Source organism: Rhinoraja longicauda, chromosome 7, assembly GCF_053455715.1.
Source record: "Rhinoraja longicauda isolate Sanriku21f chromosome 7, sRhiLon1.1, whole genome shotgun sequence".
Lineage (NCBI taxonomy): Eukaryota > Metazoa > Chordata > Chondrichthyes > Rajiformes > Arhynchobatidae > Rhinoraja > Rhinoraja longicauda.
The window spans coordinates 33,647,326-33,657,896 of NC_135959.1; the positions used below are offsets into that span (position 1 = coordinate 33,647,326).

Consider the following 10,571-nt stretch of genomic DNA (forward strand, 5'->3'; position numbering starts at 1 on the left):
CAGGAACACCAGGCCCATTTGCGGACCGTGTTCCAGCGGCTCCAAGACCACGGGCTCATTATCCAACCCTCCAAATGTCAATTCGGCCTGCCTGCCCTCGATTTTCTAGGGCACAGAATTACTCCTGCCGGCGCCGCCCCTTTGCCCGAGAAGGTGGAAGCTATCCGGGCTTTTCCCAGGCCCACCACAGTAAAAGGGCTGCAGGAGTTCGTAGGCATGGTTAATTTCTACCATAGATTCGTTCCGGCAGCGGCGCGAGTCCTGCGCCCGCTTTTCCAATGCCTTGCAGGGAATCCGGTAGAGTTGTTGTGGTCCCCGACCGCAGAGTCGGCTTTTACGGCAGCTAAGGCAGCCTTGGCAGACGCCACCATGTTGGTCCATCCGAGCCCCTCCGCCCCCACGGCCCTGACGGTTGACGCCTCTGACGTGGCGGTGGGTGGGGTTCTGGAGCAGCAGGTCGGTGGCCGTTGGCAGCCTTTAGCGTTTTTCAGCCGGCAACTAAATTCGGCCGAGCTGAAATATAGCGCATTTGACCGAGAGCTTCTAGCTCTCTATTTAGCTGTCCGTCATTTCAGGTATTTCCTCGAGGGCCGCCCATTCGTGGCATTTACGGACCACAAGCCATTAACATTTGCTTTTTTGAAATTGTCTGACCCATGGTCGGCCCGCCAGCAGCGGCACCTGACTGCTATCTCCGAATTTACCACAGATGTCCGTCATATCGCGGGTAAGCTTAATGCCGTTGCTGACGCCCTGTCTAGACCTGCTTTTCCCCCTATTTCGGCGGTGGACTGCGAAGTGGATCCCCAGGAGCTTGCGGAGGCACAGCTCCTAGCGGATACCGTTTCGGCTTACCAGTCCACCACTTCGGGATTGAAGTTGGCCCAGGTAGCTTGTGGGTCGGAGGGCACGAAAGTCTGGTGCGATGTTTCTCTTCCTCGTCCCAGGCCGGTAGTACCGCCCTCCCTTCAGCGCCGGGTTTTCGATGCCATTCATGGGCTGGCGCACCCGTCCATCCGCTCCACCTCTGCCTTGGTAGCAGCGAGGTTTGTCTGGCATGGCCTGCGGAAACAGGTAGCGGGGTGGGCACGTTCCTGCGTGCCCTGTCAGACCGCAAAAGTCCAGCGCCACGTCCAGCCCCCCGTACAGGATTTCGAGGTCCCGGCTTGTCGTTTTTTCCACATCCACGTGGATTTGGTCGGGCCTTTGCCTTCCTCCCGGGGCTACACCCACCTCCTCACGGTGGTGGATCGGTTCACCCGGTGGCCAGAGGCTTTCCCATTGTTTGATATCTCGTCAGCGTTTTGTGCTAGGACTTTGGCCCTTCATTGGGTAGCTCGTTTCGGGGTCCCGGCAGTTATTACCACTGACAGAGGGCCACAGTTCACTTCGTCCCTCTGGGCCGCGCTGGCGGAACTGTACGGGTCCAAGTTACAACCCACAACTGCATATCACCCCCAGGCAAATGGACTCGTAGAAAGGTTCCACCGCCAACTTAAGGCGTCCCTCAGTGCAAGGCTTGAAGGCCCGGACTGGGTAGACCAACTCCCTTGGGTTCTTTTGGGCATCCGGACTGCTCCTAAGCCAGATCTCGGTGCGTCGTCCGCAGAGCTAGTATATGGCTCGACACTTCGAGTACCCGGAGATCTGTTTCCGGACCCTTCATCCCTGCTCCCTACAGTCCCTTCAGCGTTAGCATCTCTCCGGGAACGGGTGGGCTCCCTGGCTCCAGTGCCGACTTCACGTCATGGGTGTCCCATGGTACATGAACCGTCTTCCCTGAAGGACTGTGAGTTTGTTTTTCTGCGTAAAGATGCCCATCGCGCCCCGTTGCAGAAGGTCTATCAAGGGCCGTTCCGGGTTTTACGTAAGGGAACGGCTACTTTCACCTTAGACATGGGCGGCAAGAGTGAACTCGTCTCGGTGTCCCGGCTCAAACCTGCCCATTTGGACCCGGATCAACCAGTCCTGGTCGGTCAAACCCCTAGGAGAAGCCGACCTCCGTTAGTTCCGCCCAGTCCAGAAACCCCCGTTCCGACGGTTCCTCCAGGACCCCCCGTTTCGGCAGTTCCTCCAGGACCCCCCGTGCCGGTAGTTCCTCCAGAACCTCTCGTTCCGGCTGTTCCTCCAAGTCCGGAACCTCCGGCTCCTGTGGTTCAGGCTGTCCCTCTCCGTACTCGTTATGGTCGCGAAATCCGGCTCCCAGCTAGGTTCCGCACCTCGGGTTCTGGGGGGGATCATGTAGCGACCATAGAGAATGGTCCAGGTCGTCGAACCCTCGGATTGGCCAGCGAGGTCACGTGGGAACGCGACCATGGGGATTGGTCCAGGGAACGACATCGCTGATTGGCCAGCGATGTCAGGTGCGCGTTTGGCGCCCGTTTTAGTCTGTTCAGCGAAGTCTTCAAGGAAGACAGTAAGTTTGTATTGGTTGTCCTGTACCTTGTTGTTTAACTCTGTATTCGTGTATTGCGGCTGCAATAAACTTCGTCTACAACCAACAAGTTTCGGACTCGCCATAATGCCATTAAAATCAATGTCACCACAAGCAATTATTTACATTTATACTGCACCCTTAATATAGTAAAACCTCTCAATGTGCTTCTCAATGTGCTTATCAGATTCTAGATCCTGTTATTTTGTTCCCACTCAAATATATGATTACCTTTTAAAATATATTTGTCTATTGGAAACTCCAAATGTTCAGGTTACTTCATAAGCTGTTATCTTCTGCAGTGCATTGTTGCCGTATAAAGGGCTTTATCTCAGTCTAACTATAAGGATGATTGTCAAATGCAGCTTTCGGTTGGTTGAGAGGTACACTACAGCAGGCTGCCGATATAGATGAGTAAAAGTGTGCATTCTCTGTGAATTTTTAATATCCACAAAGTCCATTTGCAGACGTATCTCACAGTTCTAGAGATCCAACTTCAATCCTAACTTTCTTTGATGTCTGTGTGAAGTTTGCATATTCTCCATTTAAATGTATGGGATTCCCCCGGGTTCTTTGCTTTCCTTCCACATTCCAAAAGGTTGATTGACCTCTGTAAATTGCCTCTTTTACACAAGTGAGTGGTAGGCTGAAGGGCATGATTCTATGCGTTGTGACCATGGCACTGAGACTCAAAGTGAACACAAGACAACAGGAGCACAAAATAAGGTGTGTCCTTTTTATCCCATGGTTTTGTTTTACAAACTGCCTACTTGAAACATTCTGTCAACTGTGTTTGCGCTCAGAGCAGTGAGCCACCGACACAATCCTTTCAGATGTTGCTCAGCACGACTCAACACTAACCCAACAACTCTGCTCCCTTCCATATTTCTAGACTCCCTCTCCCCTGACTCTCAGTGGTCTCGACCCGAAACATCACACATTCCTTCTCTCTAGAGATGCTGCATGTCCCAACGCTTTGTGTCCGACTCTGCTCTTCCATTGACTGTGTTTTTGGTTTCTCTACAGACATTGTTTCTTGCACTAAGGCAGCACGGTGGCGCAGCGGCAGAGTTTCTGCCTTACAGCGTCAGAGATCCAGGTTCGATCCTGACTATGGAGGCTATCTATACGGAGTTTGTACGTTCTCCCATGACCACGTGAGGTTTCTCCGGGTGCTCCGGTTTCCTCCCACACTCCAAAGATGTACAGGTGTGTAGGTTAATTGGCTTAAATTGTCCCTAGTGTGTGTAGGATAGTGTAAGTGTGAGGGGATCGCTGGTCGGTGAATAAACTATTATAGTTTACTTGTATTATGGCTGTTAATTTATTGTATTTTTGATTGTTATACATTATCTGTGTGTTATTTCAGTTACAGATCTGTTAAGCTGCTGCAAGTAACAATGTGATTGTTCCATTGTTGGTGCAGGTCACAATTAAACTTTCATGTCTTGACGCAAGATCCTTATCAACACAATTGCTTTCACAACCATAAAGAGTAGACGATAGTAGATAATAAGCCTACAAGTGATCCTGGGGGGAGGGGTTTTGTGTGAAATAAATAGAGGGCTGCTGGGTGGAGGACTGCTAAAAAGGTGCTCCAAAATAGAGCTTTGGAGGAGGATCTGTTGTTTTAATGGTCTATCAAATAGTCAAGGAAGTTAGTATTTTCCTGGAGCTGAGAAATTTGGTAAACAAACAGTAAACCCATAAAGCTGGTTAATATGATGCTGCCAACCTCAATAAAATGTTCAATCCATCTGCAAGGATTAATGTGGTAGCCTGGACCTACTTGTTTAACTCAGAAATGCTGAGTTAGAGATGCATTGATATCAGGTTCAAGATTAAAGTGAAAATAGTGATGTACTGTAGTTCCACTCAATTCAATTTTAGCCATTAATATTCAGTTTGCAATCCATCACCAAAACAACAATCCTTTTGATAAGGGCTCCCTGATGTATTTACTAAATTTTACTATTGAATCGCTACTATTATGAAGCCTCCCAGAATAGCATTAAGTCTTTACTTATTGATGATTTTGATTTTAGAAATAAAAATAAATCTGAAAGCCTCATACTTCCCCTTCCCTAATAAGAAAACATTTATATCAAAATTGAGATTAATATCCTCCAGTACATGTAATTGAAAGATAAACCCATTCAGAATTTGTTGGTTGGCTTTCAACATAAAATAATGAAATAGCCAAATTAATTTAGGTTGCGACACGCCTGAGGAGGAAAAGCAAAAGAACACGAAGAAGCATTCGGTGCAAAGCCCAGACTCCTACTTCACGGATGTTAAGTGCTCTGGCTGCTATAAAAATCACCATTGTTTTCAAACACGCTACGATTGTAGTGCTATGTGTCAAATGTTCCACTGTAATCTGTCAGCCCAAGGGAGAAAAGGCAAGGATAAACAATGTCGGCTCCTTCTGCAGGAAGCAACACTAACATGAAAGTTGTAATTTGAGGAAGAGCAGGACCACTTCCAGAGCTGACAGACAGGATGCTGAGTGACACTGCTTTATCTGCTTGGCATCTGGACTCTGTCTGGGGATGTCAGTGCTAGAGTAGGAGGAGGTTCACCATTGTAGAACATAAAACACAAGATCAGGCCCTTCGGCCCACAATGTCTGTGTCAAACATGACGCCAATCCAAATCTTACCTCCCTGCAATTAATCCATATCCCTCTATTCTGTGCATATCCATGTGCCTATCCAAAAGTCTCTTAAATGCCATTATCATATCTGCCTCAACCACCCACCCTGGCAACACATTCCAAACAGTCATCACCTTGTGGAAAAAAAATTGCCCCGCTCATCGCCTTTAAACTTTGCCCCTCTTACTTTAAATCAATGACATCTAGTATTTGATTTTTCCATCCCGGGAAAAATGTTCTGACTGTCTATCCTGTCTATGCCTCTCATGATTTTATATTCTTCTCTCAGGTCTCCCATAACATCTGGGGTTCTAGAGAAAACAATCCAAGTCTGTCCAACCTCTCCCTGTAGCTAATACCCAATAATCCAGGCAGCATTCTGCAAACCTCCTTTACACCCTTTCCAAAGTCTCCACCTGCTGCCTGTAATGTGATGATCAGAACCACATGCAATACTCCAAAGTGACTGAACCAAATACGTATAAAGCTGCATCATGACTTCTTGACTCTTAAACTCAATGCCCCGATCTATGAAGGCTACCTTACCATATGTCCTCTTTGCCACTATATCTAGTTGTGTTGCCGCATTCAGGGACTTATGGACTTGCATCCTAAGATCCCACTGTGTAAAAAAGACTGTTAAGGGTCCTGCCATTAAATGTTTATTTGACATGAAGTTCACCAGCTTCTAAATCCCTGGATTCTCACTTCTTCCATTTGTAAATCATAATCATAATCATAATCATAATTTATTAGCGATGTTTTGCAACATATGAGGAATTTTGTTTGCCATACGGCCATACCAAAAAAGCAACAAGACTCACAACTACATAAAAATTTGACATTAAATGAGGGAACAACTACATTCCAGTCCTCCGGGAACTCACCTGCGGCTCAAGAAGATGTAAGATCTTTGTCAAGTCTCTCATAATCTCCTCTCTTGTTTCTCTTAATAAGATGGGATATAAATGGGATATAGATGATCATGCCCTGAGGATTTATCTACCTTAATACTCTTCAAGAGCCCCAACATTCCTTCTTTCTTAATCTCAAACTGCCCTTGCATGTTAGTATTCTCCATACTGATTCTTCTCCTTGGTGAAAACAGATGCAAATGACTTGTTAGTACGTTGCCTACATCCAAGGCCCTCTAAGCAAAAATTCCCTCCATTATCTTGAGTGATCCCACCTTCTCCCTGGTTATCCTCTTGTTTCAAAAATAGGTATAAAAAACCTTTTGGCCCTTCTAATAACCTGCTTGATTTCTTTGCTCTTTTAAAAAATATATCTCCTAAAGCATCTGTCTGATTTCAACCTCTTAAACCTTGCATGTGCATACTTTTTTTTGACCAATTTTAGAACTTCTTTGATCATCCATATTTTGGTTACTTAGCCGTCCTTTTCCCTTCTCCTAACCGGAACTTGCCGCTTCTGAATTTTTGATCAACTGGCCTTTAAACGACTCTCACATGTCGGATGTGAACTTACCCAACAACAACTGTACCCTCTTGAGCTCATGTCCAATAACCATATTGCTTAAAATAAGCAGGTGCAAAAGAAGCGTATTTAATAAATATGATCGATATGCCTGTTGCCAATATTTTGCAACAAGCAAATATGATAAGAAATATTGTAACACATTTTACTCTTGTATCTGCTTTGAACAGGAATTTCACATAATAGCTGTAAGATGAGCATGCCAAGGCTGGAAAATGAATATGGAGATTACTTTTTCAAAAGGCATGAAGAATATAAATTCACTTAAGAGGAACCATTCTCAGACCGTGTTACTATTAAATCACATTTAAAACACAATGTAGTCAGTTGTAGCTAATTAACTACAAATACTGCAGAGCTGGTATGTCAATTGAGTTTTTACTGATGAGTACTCAGAATGTAATACAGTTGTTTCTGGCTTAATGTGATGGCATAAAATGGATGACAGTAAGTACACAAGTCCCTTGCTTACTTGCTTTGCCTGATTCATGCTTGATTCACTATTATCTGCTTTGCACCAGAGTACAATGTCGAAAGTACGTTGCTGTGAGTGAACTGTGACAGCTCCTCTGCTGGGTAATAGAATGTAATGAATTTACAGTTAACCTCATGTGTTCTTAATAAATATGCTGGGGTGGACTACATCTCATGATAAAAGACAAAGGTTGAACTTGCCTTGATGCAAAGGTGTAGAACAGATGATAGCAATTCAGCTGCCTGTCTAGCATCACTCCTTATGGATAGTAAATAAAACACTCATTGTACTGTAAGCCTGGGTGCTGAATCAATGTGGCTCCTTCCACACGTTCTCATCAGGTCACATTCTACCCTGATAACTAAATAGTAGATTGATTCAAACAATATATAGGGTTTAAGACAATAGACAATAGACGATAGGTGCAGGAGTAGGCCATTCGGCCCTTCGAGGCAGCCCTGCCATTCAATGTGATCATGGCTGATCATTCACAATCAGTACCCCGTTCCTGCCTTCTCCCCATACCCCCTGACTCCGCTATCCTTAAGAGCTCTATCTAGCTCTCTCTTGAATGCATTCAGAGAATTGGCCTCCACTGCCTTCTCTGAGTGAAAAAGATTTTCCTCATCTCCGTTCTAAATGGCCTACCCCTCATTCTTAAACTGTGGCCCCTTGTTCTGGACTCCCCCAACATTGGGATCATGTTTCCTGCCTCTAGTGTGTCCAATCCCTTAACAATCTTATATGCTTAAAAAAGATCCCCTCTCATCCTTCTAAATTCCAGTGTATTCAAGCCCAGTTACTCCAGTCTTTCAACATACGACAGTCCCGCCATTCCACGAATTAACCTAGTGAACCTACGCTGCACTCCCTCAATAGCAAGAATGTCCTTCCTTATTTTCTTACACTGTTGAAAAATGACATTCAGCCCATGGAGTCTATGTCAGCTCTTAGAGCAATCTGATCCAGTCCCGTTCCCCTACCTAATCTCTCATACATGCCCAACAACTCTGCTCCCTTCCTCCTGCCAGCTGACTACATCAGAGGTAATTTACAATAGCCAACTAAATTACCACTGTGCTTCTTTGATGTGCAAGAAAGCTAGAGAAACCAACGGAAACCCTTGCAATCACAGCGAATATGTGCAAGGTCCACTTAATTACTGCTCGAGATCAGGATTGAACTCAGAGACCAACAGAAATAATGGTGCCATCCTTGAAATGTGACTTCCAGTTTACTCTCCAAACGCCCTTAGATCATGTTACCAGATCCAGGTGAAGAAGGCTATATTGTTTTTACTATCCTTGGGGCTCTGCATATTACCTATTTGGACCATGCTTGCATCTCCAGCCGACTGAAATTTTCACATTACTCAGTGCCAATTCCATTATACTGGTTATTCTATTTCTCCCCTAAAGGGAGTAGTTAAATGTTTGACATGTCTACTCTTATTAGGTAGCCTTCACATTCATCTGCTTCTCAATGTTCAGTTCAAGAATACAATAATTTTACTACCATGCAACAGCTGTGTTTCTAAGAAACTCTGCATTATAAAACACCCTGCTATAAAAATAATTGTGTCAATGTGGGAACGTATTTTTTTTCCACAGAGTATCATTGCAACAGAAGTGATTCCTTGTCAATTCCTTTGGCTACCTTTGGTTAAAGTAGCAGCTGTGTTCCTATGTGACAGCTTATTACTGTGGGAAGGTTAGATGGAAATATTTTTTTCCCCTAGATTGTTTCTTATTTCCAGTCAGCATTTTATTTTCTCTACTTGACATTTTTCCAAGTAAGTTTTAAGTGATTCTCTAATTTCTGATCAAAATCATGTTTGGCCCAAGTAATACAAATAGTGTTCCCTGATTTATCACTCATGTTATATCCAATTGAACTTATGTAAATACGCATGAAACCAGAACTACCTTTATTACTGAAATTCTAAATCTCACTCTGCTTCTCAAATTCACAATGGAATTGTCAATCGCTTCCTCTGTTACCCCAGTTATATACGGTATGCTAAATTAATAGCTTTGAAATAATTCAGATGGCGCTGAAATTAAACATTTAAACTTTTGGCCTTCTCATCAAATAGACACCAGCTTTACTGTATGGTGCCAAATCATTAGTTTGTGTCACTCAGATTCCAAGGCCACTTCCAATGATACAGTTTCCTCTCACTCATGATTCACTGCATTTTATTCTTTAGCCTTGACATCGGTAACGTTTGTTAATATTATCGCTGTGTTACATATCTGGCAGTTCAAAGTAAATGCTAAACACCTTCTGTATTCCATCATTTTTGCTCAGGAGCCAATTTGTTCCATTTCTGACATTTTGTCTTGAGTGCTGTTCATATCATATCATATCATATCATATATATACAGCCGGAAACAGGCCTTTTCGGCCCACCAAGTCCGTGCCGCCCAGCGATCCCCGTACATTAACACTATCCTACACCCACTAGGGACAATTTTTACATTTACCCAGCCAATTAACCTACATACCTGTATGTCTTTGGAGTGTGGGAGGAAACCGAAGATCTCGGAGAAAACCCACACAAGTCACGGGGAGAACGTACAAACTCCTTACAGTGCAGCACCCGTAGTCAGGATCGAACCTGAGTCTCCGGCGCTGCATTCGCTGTAAAGCAACAACTCTACCGCTGCGCTACCGTGCCGCCCTACTGTTGACGTGAGTTTCTTCTTAATTCTGCAGTTAGCAGTCCACCCTCTTGTTCCACTATCTTTATAAATTACCACCGATCACCTCCTGATTGCCTGTTACTCAGTCTCACTTCTGACAACATGAATTTTCCTGCGGTCCCACTGTACCCTTGCAGCATTTTGCAGTTCTTTTTACATTGTACTTTGGAGCACAACATATATTGACATAGACTAGGAGCTTCAGAAAGAATGGCTCCTAATGGTAACAGTGAACTCTGGAACACATTGCACCAATCTATTATATGGCACGTGTGACAAATTTGCGTTAATGCATCAATTACACTTTACACATATAGATCCACCACAGTGCCTGATGTAGAGCCACCCACCTCAGCATCTATAGCTTGCGAATGACATCCTATTTCTGATGTTAAGGGAAAAAAAAACATAGGTCATTCTTTTGTGTCGATCACAAATACAATGTGATGTAATGTCACAGCAGCCAAATTTGCCATGATTCCAAACATATCTATGCGATTTAGGTGCATACCTTAAACTCGTATGCTGGCCCCTGCTAGAGAAAATTTAATATAATAAAATCAAACATAATTTAAAAACATTCTCCACATCTATACCTTTTATCCCATGGGTTTAACCTCAACATTTTTCTTATGCCACTACTTTTGGGTACTGTAATTTGAATCTGTCTTCGTGACCTAGATGTATTATTTTACACATGGTATGTTTTGCACAAGTAGCTGGGACTCTGATAGAATTGATTTAGCAATAAAATGAGATTAGTAAACCACCAGGAAACTGTATTCCTTCAATTTATATTTCAAT

At 44.1% G+C, this 10,571-nt stretch overlaps 1 pseudogene; it reads left to right on the forward strand.

Moving 5' to 3' along the window:
• Positions 1 to 3,110: 3,110 nt before the first annotated feature.
• On the forward strand, positions 3,111 to 4,881 carry LOC144595616 (small ribosomal subunit protein eS27 pseudogene; annotated as a pseudogene).
• The last annotated feature ends 5,690 nt before the right edge of the window (positions 4,882 to 10,571 follow it).